The sequence below is a fragment of the Pinus tabuliformis genome, chromosome J (assembly GCF_031772625.1).
Source record: "Pinus tabuliformis cultivar Carrire ecotype Pingquan chromosome J, CPIR1, whole genome shotgun sequence".
Classification (NCBI taxonomy): domain Eukaryota; kingdom Viridiplantae; phylum Streptophyta; class Pinopsida; order Pinales; family Pinaceae; genus Pinus; species Pinus tabuliformis.
In genome coordinates this window covers 853,846,269-853,860,697 of record NC_142295.1, presented here as the reverse complement: position 1 = coordinate 853,860,697, position 14,429 = coordinate 853,846,269, and positions in this window count along the sequence as shown.

Here is a 14,429-nt window from a genome sequence, read left to right as displayed (position 1 = left end):
CAGAAATCTAAAGTTATAGAAACATCTCCCTCATCTTCCGAAGTAGTAAGAAAACCACCTTCCCCAGATTACACTCCCAAGTCTCTCGAAGTACATTATTTGATATAGAAATTGGAACAGATATCCATTTCTGCTGAGAAACCAGAGAGGCCCGAAGTTTCTGAAGAAAGTGTTACTTCCTTATTACACCAAACTGGTGTATTAACTAGATTGCAAAGTGAAAGGCTTGGAGTAACCCCTTTTGAGTTCCCCATCCCTCCACGATGTAAGGAAGTTACCTTACCAAGATCTAAATTGGACACCAGCAAGATCACATCACCTTTCTATCCATTCACTTCCCCATTCACTTCTACTCAATCCATAACTTCTCAACTATCCACTTCTCCAATTAGTACTACTAGTAGTACTAACCTAGTAGTAAGTTCTTCGCAATCTATACCTAATTCTGGACCAACCTTCCCATTTTCTCAGTCTCCAACTCAAGTTATGGCTAATCAACCTGCTCAGCCTTGGACAAACCCTGGTGTTGTCCTAGTTGCAAATCCAAATGCACTCCCAACAAACCTAGAAAAATGGCTACCGAAGTACAATCCCAATGATGGTATTTCGGCCAAAGAACATCTAAATAACTTTATGTTAGCCATGAATCTTAATGGAGTTGCACATGAAGATGTTGTAATCAGATTGTTCCCTTATACCTTCCAAGGATTTGCTGGATCTTGGTATTTTTCTCTTCCAGCAGGTTCAATTAGGGACTAGGATACTTTTCAAGAAGTATTTCTTGCAAAATTTGGGGATGAAAGGACCATAGCATCCTTGATCAATGATCTTTCTAACTTAAAAGCTAATTCAGATGAAAGGATCAAAGACTTCAACTCTAGATTTAACAAATTGCTAAATAAAATCCCAGCTGCCTCAAAACCTGCAATAGATGTACAAATAGAATGGTACATATCGTCTCTTCCTTCTAATATTGCAATTTTCGTAGATAGAGCCAATAAGGCTACCCTTGTAGAAAACATGAAAGAAGCCATGTCTGTAGAAAGAGGGATTATAGCTTTGGAAAAGATATCACAAACAGACAATAAGAAGTCAAAGAAAGTAACATTTAAGGATGATTCTAAAAAGAAAGCTTCAAAGGACCCTTTTGATCTTGAAGGCCTTCAGAAAGTGTTAAAAACAATGTCTAATAAAATGGTCGAAATCAAGAAACAGGTTGCAGAATCCTCTGCTCCGAAGAAACCTTTTCAAGAAGTATTTCTTGAAAAATTTGGGGATGAAAGGACCATAGCATCCTTGATCAATGATCTTTCTAACTTAAAAGCTAATTCAGATGAAAGGATCAAAGACTTCAACTCTAGATTTAACAAATTGCTAAATAAAATCCTAGCTGCCTCAAAACCTACAGTAGATGTACAAATAGAATGGTACATATCGTCTCTTCCTTCTAATATTGCAATTTTCGTAGATAGAGCCAATAAGGCTACCCTTGTAGAAAACATGAAAGAAGCCATGTTTGTAGAAAGAGGGATTATAGCTTTGGAAAAATATCACAAACAGACGATAAGAACTCAAATAAAGTAACATTTAAGGATGACTCTAAAAAGAAAGCTTCAAAGGACCCTTTTGATCTTGAAGGCCTTCAGAAAGTGTTAAAAACAATGTCTAATGAAATGGTCGAAATCAAGAAACAGGTTGCAGAATCCTCTGCTCCCAAGAAACCTTTTCGCTTGTTTAAAAGGAATCCTTCTTCTGCATCACAACCCCCAAACACCATTTCAAATGTTGAGTCTGATCAAGAAGCAGAAGAAGAATCACTAGCAAAAGAGGAAGCCGAAATAGAAGAAGAAGTTGAATTAAATGGAATGTGGGATTTCATCCTCCCAACTAAAGAAGAGGCACAAGCTATGCCAGTGACCACAAGAAGTAAAAACTCTCTTGACATGTCTTTCACAAATCAGAAACAAAAACTACTACTCCTGTAAAGGAAAAAAATAGTAAGTAAGAAATCTAAGACTAGTCAAATCAATCCTTTTCCTCTAGATCCTCCAAATACTTCAAAAAAATTGGTAATCTCAGACACAATGGAATACAATATAGTCAAATACATGAAAAAGACTAGAGAAAACATTTCATTGCATGAACTCACTAAACTTAAGCAACAACAATTTTTTTTATTAAGAGAGTTAAAAGTAGTTCCCATATCCCCTCTACCATCTATTGTAGTTACCCAAGCTGCTTGCGATATGGGAAAACCTCCATCATCTTCCAACAAAGTAGATCCTTTAGATTTAGTTCTAATCAGTGATAGATCTATTTCTTATATTCCTCCATTTCTGATCACTTACGAAATTTTCAACAGAAATGTTCATAACTGCCTTGTTGATTTAGGAGCCTCTTCAAATATTATGCCAAGAGCTGTGTGCACCAAATTGAATATTACACCTTGAAAATCTGCAATACACATAGTTCAATTAGACAGGACAAAAGTAGAGGTACTTGGAGAAATAGCATCAGTTTCAATTAGGATTTCCTATAATCCAAAAATTTCCCAAATAATTGATATTTTAGTGGTTGATATCCCTGAATTTTATGGTTTAATCTTAAGTAGGGATTGGTCTGAAAAGTTGCATGGTTACTTCGCAATTGATTGGTCTCACATGTGGTTGCCACATAATGGTAAACCAAACCAAATCAGGGTAGATGGAGAAAAATTTCATGAAATATATAGTCATTGACCTTGAGGGAAGCAATGAACCTGTTGCCTTCACCAATAATATCATTGGAAATTACTCGACTGAGTCATTTTTGGGATCCTTTAATGCTCAGAGGTCTCCCTTTCCAAATAATGCCATAGTATCTCAAATAGAAAATTTTTCACAAATAGATGCTTCCAAGTGTGTAAATTTAGTAGATAAAATTTCAAATAATTCTTTGTTCTCGACTCTCTATTTTGACGGTTCCAAATCTAAAGATGGTGCAGGTGCAGGATGCATTTTGATCAATCTGCAAGGAGAGAAAACCATGTTAGCCTGCAGACTTGAATTTCAATGCACCAATAATATCATTGAATATGAAGCATTGATCCAAGGACTGTATAAATCCAATGGCCTTAATGTCAAATATCTGCAAGTATATGGTGATTTTGAAATAATTGTGAAGCAAGTAAGAAATACAATTCATTGTGTCTCTAGGAACCTTAAACATTATCAATCATTAGCCCAGAATTTGGCTTCTCATTTCTCTACCTTTAACATTTCTTCAGTTCCTAGACTGCAAAACGAAAGTGTTGACTTACTTGCTAATGTGGAATCCAAGCTTATACCCTCGAAAGATATTAGTCCAATTTTTTTTTCAATAGAGTTAATATTTATGCCATCTATTCCCAATAATGTAACAAATTGGAGAGTATTCAATAACGATGTGGATATAGTTAATTTCCTTACATTAGAAGGGTCCTATGAGGAACAGGTCATAGATGAACAAGAGCATGATCTGCAAATTAAAAATGATCAGAATCAAAACCCAATCCTGAAGTCTGTAGTTAAGATGGAATATCTCTATGATCTCAAGGATAGATTCAAGAAAGTTACTAACTCCAAAACTCAAAGTTCTACTTTGAGATTTGAAGTAGTAAACTTAGGGTCAACCGAAAACCTCAAAATGTCAACCTAGGTCTTGGCCTATCATCATAAGAAAGAATATCATTCATTAGGTTGTTAAAAACATACAAAGGTGTCTTTTCCTGGGATTACGTAGATCTCAAAACCTATGACACCTTTGTGATTCAACCTACCATACCTATGACTTCGAACAAAAAGCCAATTCAACAGAAGCTTCGCAAAATTCACCCAAACCTTGAGAGTCAAATCAAATCCGAATTGAACAAGCTTCTGAAAGCCAAAATAATCTTCCCTGTTAGACACTCTAAGTGGGTATCAAATATGATTCTTTCAAGGGAAAATACCGGTGATATTAGGATTTGTATTGATCTTAGGAACCTCAATAAAGCTTGTAAAAAAGATAACTTTCCTTTGCCTACCATGGAGCAGATATTGCAATCAGTTGCAGGTTCCGAATTAATTTATTTTCTAGATTGATTATTAGGATATAATCAAATTCTTGTGCATCTAGATGATAGATTAAAAACAACATTCAGGACCAAGTGGGGAAGATACGCCTATTAGAAGATGCCTTTCAGACTCATTAACATAGGTGATCAGGTGCTCATGTCCTAAGTGTCGTAAAATGCTCAAAATTTAAAGTGCTTAGAACTGGTTCAAAGTTGAATGACTGGAAAGTGCTCGTCTTCGTAATTCTGACACCGCAAACGGTTTGAAAAATGGTTGCCCTATGAGGAAGTTATGGCAAAAAAAAGAATTTGTCCATAACATTAGAAATTTTAATTTTTCAAAAAAAAAATTAAAAAAGGAATATTCTGCTAGCACGAAATCCGAGGCAACCACCCAAACATTAAATGTAACTGCAGTTAAGTTGGCGGAATTTTGGCAGGAGCGCGAAATTTGGTGGACCCGCCATAATTGGCGGAGCTATCTGGAGTTAACCAAAGTTAGCTGGAGTTTTTCTAGGAGCAAACTGGAGAAACTTTAAATGGCCATAACTTTGGCTAGGAAAGTCGGTTTTGGACGAATTTTTTTTTGATTTTGGGTATCTTCGACCTTCTAAAGCCATTGGTGCAGGTCTTACAGCCATCTGAGGTCATTTTGCAGATTTTTTGGAGCCATGAAAGTTCTAGGAGCCACCAGGGCTCAGTTTTGTGAAGATTGTATAGGGTTGCAGGTATCCATTGGAGGTGATCCAATAGTCAATCCTGAAGAATTCAAGTGTTATGAATCCATTTTTACCATCTATTTCTCCTGTAGATGCTTCTATTCAGCTGTATTTTCAATTTTAGCATTTAATAAAAACAAGGACAAGCCCGGTTGGGAGCTTTGGACCCAACAGACATAGCCCTGGAGGGGGTGAACTGCTTTATCAACTTCTTTTGCATTTGTGGTTGATTTATTTTGCAGAAAAAATTCGTTTTAATGTGATAAATAGTAAAATTAAATAACTCTGCTATGCTTAAATGGGTCATGAACAGCTGAAAATTTCATGTGTTTTCTTTCTGCAAGACATGGAAATCTTTTAAACATGTTTAATTCTGAATTGAATACCTTGCAAACAAATTTCAAGTAGTTTCAAATTCAGATCAAGTTGGTATCAGAGCTCAGGGTTTTGTGCAAAGATCTTCTAACTGTCTTGCAAATTATTGATGCTTACCAGGTTGAAACTTAAAAGAGGGGAAGGACAGTTGACTAGAGAACGAGAGAATCCTCAGTCAAGGAAGGCCAGAGAGCCATCACCTCCACCTTCAATTTCACCCTCAAGAGTCTCGACAGAAGCTTCAAGGATGTCTGAAAATGAAGGAGAAATTCCTACAGAGACAGATCCAAGAGAAGAAGAAAGAGTCTTCAGAAAGGCTTTCTTGGACCTCACTGAAATGGTGAGGATATTGTACCAAGAAAGAAATGAGAAATTGGCTGGAGAAGGGTCCAAACATCCACATGAAGGAGAGGGCTCTTCAGGAGGTAAGAAGGATGATGATCATTCCAAGAAAGGACATGGAGGAAATGGTGATCCACCACCCCCATCTTCACCTTCTTCCTCTTCATCTTCGTCTTCTTCTGTTCATAAGCATAGATCCTCTGGAAAAAGTCCTTTTTTGAAGCTTGATGTAAAATTCGAATTACCTATGTTTAATGGTGAAGTGAATGCAGAAAATCTTGACAACTGGATTAGGCAGTTGGAAGTTTACTTGAGGATCCAAAATATGCATGATGATGCCACAAACATTCAGTTGGCTTCTTTGAGAATGGATGGAGCAGCATTGGTCTGGTGGGAGGCCAAGACTAAAGAGGAGATCAAGAAATTTGGTAAGGTTACCTTAACATGGCCTGAATTTCTGTTAGCCATTAGAAAACAATTTTATCCTCTTGCTCACATGCAGAAAGCCATTATGAATTGGCAAAATTTCAGATAACTTAAGGGTCAGAGTGTCCAAGACTACACCCAAGAATTCAGGAGAAGAGCTCTCTTGTTAGGGGTAGATTTACAGACCCAAGAAACCTTGCTAAAATACATCGGTGGCTTGCATAGCTACCTTAGACACACCATCTTGATGTTTAACCCTACTAGCCTGGATGAGGTTTGTGTCCAAGCTACCCATTTAGAGGCAAGGGGAAAAAACACATTTGAACAGGGTAGAAACAAGCCCCCCAAGGGGAAAAACAAAGAGAAAACCTCCAAGGGAAAGGGCAAAAAGAATGCATCTGTCAAACAGGAGAGTGAGAAAGTGACCTGTAAACACTGTTCTAAACCAGGCCATGAGGAGAAAAACTGTTGGAAATTATATCTTGAAAAAAGACCTCAATTTAACAAATCCAAAGGGAAACAAAAAACTGCTGCTACTACATCTACACCACAATATTTAGGGGAAGATTCAAGTGATGAAACTAAAATTACAGCCATGGGTTTGAAAAACTTGAAGGGAAAAGAATTTGAAACTCAAGCCAGCACTAGTACCTCAAACTGCCATGTACAAGCTCCTAATGAGGAAGAAAGAATTGAACTGTTTCATGTGAGGGTGATTTCAAAACATACTAAAATTGACACACTTTTTGATAGTGGGTCACAAGCAAACCTTATATCAAAGGACTTGGTCAAGCAGCTTAAACTTGAGACCGTTCCACATCCGAAGCCATATCCACTTGGATGGATTTGCAAGGATGCAAATTTACAAGTTTCAAGAAAGTGCACATTGCGCTTTGCAATTACTGCACATTTTATTGACACAGTTGAACTTGGTGTGGTACCTTTTGATATAGCAGGAATTGTTTTGGGAAGTCCTTACTTGTTTGACATGAAAGCTATCTTTCATCGCCATGAAAACAAATATCATATGTTCAAAGATGGCAAGGAGTTCATTGTTAGAGCTCATCGCAAGAAGACAAATATAGCGATGGTGAATGCAGGAAAAGTAAAAAGGCTGGTCAATTCAAGTAAGAATTTTGTTCTTCTTATGATTAAGCCCAAGGTTGATGTGAATCATGAGTCATTTGACAATTGTGATCCAAAACTTAAATCAGATCTGTATGATGTAGTTGATGCATATCATGAGATGTTTCAGGAGCCAACAGGTTTGCCTCCTAAGAGGGAGATTCAGCATGAAATCCATTTGCATCCAGATTGTCCTCTTCCAAACATAGGAATGTACCGCATGTCTATTATGGAGAATGTTGAAATAAAGAAGCAAATCAAGGACTTGTTGGACAAGGGTTTCATAAGGCCAAGTACTTCGCCATGTGGGTCACCGATTGTATTGATTCCAAAGAAAGATAGCACTTGGTATATGTGTGTTGATTTCAGGGCCTTGAACAAGATAACGGTAAAGAATCGTTACCCACTCCCAAGGATAGATGATTTTCTAGACTAGCTGAAAGATGCTCGATATTTCCCTAAGCTAGACTTGCACAGTGGATATCATCAAGAATTGAAGAAAGTGACATTTGGAAGACAGCCTTTAAAACCAAACAAGGACTCTTTGAGTGGCTTGTGATGCCGTTTGGTTTGTGCAATGCACCTGCAAATTTCATGCGAGTAATGGATGATGTCTTGCATCCTTTTCTTGATGATTTCGTTATTGTCTACTTAGATGACATCTTAATTTTCAGCAAGTCTAGAGAAGATCATGTCATGCATGTTAGAAAAGTACTTGATGTTTTGAAGAAGAATCATTTATTTCTTAAAATGTCAAAGTGTGAATTTGGAAAGACTTCTTTGGTTTATTTGGGACACATAGTAGGAGGAGGTGCTTTGAGAATTGATCCTGCTAAGATTGAGGCTATTGTGAAGTGGCCTACTCCCAAATCCATAATAGAGGTAAGAAGTTTTTTGGGTGCAGCTCAATATTGGAGGAAGTTTATCTCTAACTTCTCTTCTATAGCAGCTACTATGCATGCAGTGACAAATGTGAAGCATGCTTTCCAATGGGGAGGCAAGCATCAAAAAGCTTTCGAATCTTTGAAAGAGAAGATTAGTTCAGCTCCAGTCCTTGCATTACCGGATTTGAGACAACCATTTGAGATACAAACTGATGCTAGTGATTATGCTATGGGTGCAGTTCTTCTACAACATGGTAAGCCTATTGCTTTTCATTCTGAAACTTTTAATGGTGTTGTTGTAAATTATCCTACATATGATAAGGAGTTGTATGCGTTGGTACAAAGCGTCAAAAAGTGGAAACACTACTTGATGGGCAAAGAAACTGTTATACATACCGACCATCAGCCCTTACAGTACTTGCAATCACAAAGCAGGTTACAACAGTCAAGACACTTCAGATGGATGGGCTTCTTGCAACAGTTCCATTTGGTAATAAGGTATAAGAAAGGTACTTTGAATAAGGTTGCTGATATGCTTTCAAGACCTATTATTGGTGTTGTTATTTTACTTAAGAATGATTCCATTGTACATGATAGTTACATAGAACAATATGCATCTGATGATGACTTTAAAGATGTGTATGCTAACTTGAGTAAAGGAAATCATGTAGAGGAAAATGACTATCACATGCATAACAATTTGCTATTTCATTTGGGCAAGTTGTGTATACCACAGGGGGAGAGGATAAATGTCATAAGAGAAGCTCATTCTTCTCTTATTGCTGGCCATTTTGGTGTGAGCAAAACAGTTGCACATCTACAGAGGTGTTGCTATTGGCCTCTCATGGTAGATTCTGTTTCATCCACAAACACCTCACCGTTTGAAGCTTGTTTTGGTTACTTGCAAAAATCACCTCTTGATTTCATTCTTGAGAAAGATGTCGCCATTGAGGGACATAGTGACATTGATAAAGCTCGTTCATTCATTGAAAGAATTCAGCAAATACATCAGCAAATTCAAGAATAACTTGAGAAGAGTCAAGGAAAGTACAAGGAAAGACACGACAAGCATAGAGTCGATCACAAGTTTCAAGAAGGAGATGAGGTATGGCTGTACATTAGTAAGGAAAGGATGCAAGGAGAAGGTAAAAGCTGAAACCTATTCGTTATGGTCCATTCAAAATCCTAAAGAAGGTTGGAAATAATGCTTTTCAATTAGATTTGCCTTCCTACATGCAAATGTATTCTGTTGTCAATGTGGAGAACTTACGTTTGTATGAACCTCCTTTGATTGCTTATCATGAAAATGTTGTTCAGCTGCCATCTATAGAAGATTTCTCGCCATAATTCTTAGATGAGCTGAAAGAAGATACAATCCTTGACAGAAGGACACGCACTTCAAGGAAGGGCAGTGTAGATTATGTTCGGGTTGGTTTCAAAGGCAGTAAACCGAACAAGGCAAAGTGGATGGAGGTGGACAGAGTGAGGGAGCCGTACCCTCACCTCTTTAACAGGTAGTTGAAGGCTTTTGGGGTCCAAAAGCTTGCCAATGGGGAGGCGTGATCAGGTGCTCATGTCCTAAGTGTCGTAAAATGCTCAAAATTTAAAGTGCTTAGAACTGGCTCAAAGTTGAATGACTGGAATGTGCTCGTCTTCCCAATTCTGGCACCACAAACGGTTTGAAAAACGGTCGCCGTATGAGGAAGTTATGGAAAAAAGAAGAATTTGTCCATAACATTAGAAATTTTAATTTTTCAAAAAAAATTAAAAAAGGAATATTCCGCCAGCAGGAAATCCGAGGCAACCACCCAAACATTGTTGGCATTTTGACACAGGTGTGGCGCTATGGTACAGGTGTTGTCCTTGATGGCAACTCTCTTTGGTGACAGATCTCAATTCAGGTGCTCAGAATGAAGGAAATCTTTTATACGCAGGTACACCTTGAAGAAGTCGCATATACACGCGGGTTATACGTTCCGAAGTCGCGTATGCGTATACACACACTTTTATTCACATAAAAGCACGTACATGGTGGGAAAATTACCTTTGGTACGTGGTTGTTAGTCCTTGGAATTTGAACCCATGGTTGTGGACCATTGTATCTCGTCAGAAGAGTTGACCCCAGGTTTTGGGCCCTTGGTATTGTTTATTATGGTTTTGGCCCGTGGTATTGTGCAAGGCCTATAACTATAAAAGAGGAAGGAGATCATGTGGCAAGGCATCATCTGAATTATTGAATATCTGATATTGTGCTAGATCTGGAACAGGGGTGATCGGGTTATGGTGCAGATCTAGATCTGAAAAGGAGGAACCTAAGCGCAAGAAGGATAAGGGCTATTGATGGATCAAAATCTCAAGGCTTGAACATTGGTATCTCTGTATAATTTTGATCTATTTGGCGCTCTCTTGATCTATAAATCTGGGTTAACTAATGTCTGAATGCTTAAAAGAATAAATTATCCCTTATAGATCTGTACGCAGGTTCAGTAAATTGCAAGTGCGTATACACGCTTTTTCTGTGAATGAAAGAAGCGTATACGCAGGTTGGTTGTGGTACAGAAGCGTATACTCGCAGGTTGCTGAACAGTGAAGTAGCGTATACATATTGATTTATGTTCTAGCTGCTTCTGTTTTATTGCTGTAGTGTTCTGGGTTCAGAATTGGTGTTTGATTACAGTCACTGTGTTCTGGGTACAGTGGTCAAAGAAGTGCTTATTTGTTTCAGCTTTTGATTGGTGAAAAGGAGTCTGGGTTATGCAGAAATTCTTGATTGATGTTACTTGTGGATACAGTCTGAAAATTAATGAAACGAGGTCCCTGAAAGCAAAGAGAAGGTTGTAGCCTTCTGCAGGTAGGAGCCTGCGTACTAGTATCTCAAGCTAGTACAAGAACTAAGGGGGTTGGAGCTCCCTTCCAGGAAAGCTGGAAAACGAGAGAGAGTTGTAGCTCTCTGCAGGTTGCAGCCTGCGTACTGGTAAAGTCTGCTCCAGTACAAGACATTGTAAAGAGAAGTTTCTAATTAATAAGAAGATAGAAACGAATTGCAGCAGGAGGTTTTCACCCACATTGGGTTTCCTCCTTATATCTTGTGTTCTTGTGTGTGACTGTCTTCTGCTCTGTTTCATTGTTTCTGGTACTGTTTATGTGCATCTGAATCACAGATTAATAACTGACATCTGAAAGATAATTCAAATTATAAGTCTGCTTGATATACACGGGTTTCTTTATCTGTAGTTGCGTATATACGCGGTTTTTATTAACTGAAGTAGCGTATATCATCTGGAATTTAAAGAGGAAATATTTGGCTTGATAATACTGATTCACCCCCCCTCTCAGTATTATTTCCAACAAACATTAAATGTAACTACAGCTAAGTTGGCGGAATTTTTGTAGGAGCGCCAAATTTGGCGGACCCGCCATAATTGGCGGAGCTATCTGGAGTTAACTAAAGTTAGCTGGAGTTTTTCTAGGGGCAAACTGGAGAAACTTTAAATGGCCATAACTTTGGCTAGGAAAGTCGGTTTTGGACGATTTGTTTTTTGATTTTGGGTATTTTCGACCTTCTAAAGCCATTGGTGCAGGTCTTACAGCCATCTGAGGTCATTTTGCAGAGGTTTTGGAGCCGTGAAAGTTCTAGGAGCCACTAGGGCCTAGTTTTGTGAAGACTGTATAGGGTTGCAGGTATCCATTGGAGGTGATCCAATAGTCAATCCTGAAGGATTCAAGTGTTCTGAATCCATTTTTACCATCTATTTCTCCTGTAGATGCTTCTATTCAGCTGTATTTTCAATTTGAGCATTTAATAAAAACAAGGACAAGCTCGGTTGGGAGCTTTGGACCCAACAGACGTAGCCCTGGAGGGGGTGAACTACTTTATCAACTTCTTTTGCATTTGTGGTTGATTTATTTTGCAGAACAAATTCGTTTTAATGTGTTAAATAGTAAAAGGAAATAACTCTGCTATGCTTAAATGGGTCATGAACAGCTGAAAATTTCATGTGTTTTCTTTCTGCAAGACATGGAAATCTTTTGAACATGTTTAATTCTGAATTGAATACCTTGCAAACAAATTTCAAGTAGTTTCAAATTCAAATCAATAGGTGCTACATTTCAACGTGATATGGATATTGATTTTAAAGGTCTGATTAATAAAGCAATTGTTATTTACTTAGATGACATCATAGTCTATTCTAAGGATAGGAACGATCATTTAAGTGACCTGAAGCACATTTTTAAAAGATGCAAGTGTTGGGCATGGAATCCCCCCACAGCAGGTTTTGGGGCTCAAAGCTAAGTTTTGGTCAAAGTTTTTGTAAGACTCCACAAATTGCGGACGCGAAGTATAGGATGAGTCATAGGGTTGTGCGCAACGTAATGTAAAGTCATGTCAGCCTACCCATGGTATGTGGACCATGGGATTGTATAAATAGAGCGAGGCTCTAAGTATAAAGATAGGGAATTAGAGAGAAGAATAGGAATGGTTCAAGCATATAAGAAGAGTCTAAGTGTATTGGGTCATAGTGGTAGGTAGAGGCTCTGTAGCTGAGTGTGTAGAGGCCTAGTAGAGTCCGCAGCTGAGTGTGCGCGGACCCCTGCAGCTGAGTACGCGGGGTGGTCTTGACTCTGTAATCTGGATCGAAGATTAATAAAGAGAAATTGATTCCTATTTTTGTGTATTTGTGGTACATTGTCTTCTTTACATTCATATTAGTTTGTTTATCGTGTGCACTGTTATGATTGTTGAATGTGCTGTAACACTCATTAATCCTACATCCACAAGTTAAGTAATTGGGTAATAATAGATTAAATAACACAAAACTTGGGTATTATATGGGTTGCACCCCGAGTAGGGCCGCGCGAAAGAAAAATCATAGGTTGCGAAGGAATAACAAGTGCGCATAGCGACATGTGTGCAAGGTCAAACCGTGTATCTCCAAAAGCTCATCAGACATTCCTAGGGTGTGGAAACCTGGTTCTAGCACCCTCCCATACTACTTCGGGTGAGACCTCAGTCTGCACTCCACGGACTGTTGTCGAAAGGGCCAGTAGTACCAGGATTTGCTTGGCTAAATCACTTCTGAACCTGGGTCAGGCACATACAAGCCAACAAATGGTTCTGTTGCTAGGACCGGGATCTGCATAAGGGATGTTTGATGTTGTGCCATTGGAATCCAACAAAGAAAGAAATTAAAGAGTGGTTGGACAAGAAGATTCATGAGTTTGTGATGCAGGAAAGCAAAACTCTACAAGTATCTGAGGAACAATGGTTGGAACGCTACTTGTATATGGAAATCCATGAAATTTTCTTTACATCCTTTTGCTTATGAGATGTATGAGTGGATCGCGAAGTTAGTAGACAACCAGGGAAGGTGTAGGCTCAACAAACCAATAGTGTGGACCTTCTATTATCCAACTAGATTGGATAAACGAAGCAAGGGAGGAATGGAAGAATGATGAAGAAGTGTGGGCACTTATTCGAAAGCTACAACAAGATTCTAGTACGTCTGATACATTTAGCTGGCAAGATGATTCATTATGGTACAAAGATCGCTTATACCTTTGTAAGAATTCCCAGCTAAAACAAAAGATTCTTATGGAATTGCACACTTCTCCCTTAGGAGGGCACTCAGGATTTTTAAAAACTTACCATAGGGTTAAGAAGGAAATTTTTTGGGATGGCCTTAAATCAAATATTCAAAAGTTTGTGGCAGAATGTTTGGTTTGCCAACAAAATAAAGTTGAAACAATTAAGACACCGGGTCTATTACAACCTTTATCCATTCCAAGCCAACGTTGAGAGGAGGTTTCAATGGATTTTATCATAGGTTTACCCAAGTCTGAGGGAAAGAGTGTCATCATGGTGGTAGTTGACAGACTTACCAAGTATACACACTTTTGTGCATTATCACATCCATTTAAAGCCAGTACAATTTCTACTGCATTTATGGAAACAATTCAAAAGCTACATGGAAACCCAAAGATTATTGTAAGTGATAGAGATCCCATTTTCACTGGAAATTTTTGGACATAATTATTTTCTTGTCTTGGTACTCAGTTAGCTCATAGCTCATCTTATCATCCTCAATCTGATGGGAAAACTGAGATAGTAAACAAATGTTTGGAAGGATATCTTCGTTGCTTTGTATCTGATAAATAGACACAATGGGTCAAATGGTTGCCTTTGGCTGAATGGTGGTATAACACTTCCTTCCATACAGCAACAAAAATGACCCCATTTATGGCACTTTATGGGTATCAACCACCATCCATCACATCATATTTAAGAGAAAATTCTAAGGTTCAGGCAGTGGAACATCACATCGAACATCAACAACAAGTCCTCCAACTCTTAAAGGATAACCTTGTGCTAGCACAAAATAGAATGAAACAACAGGCAGATCAACATCGCAGTGAAAGAAGTTTTGATGTAGGTGATTGGGTATTCCTACGGCTACAACCATATAAGCAAATGTCCCTAAAGCAAGC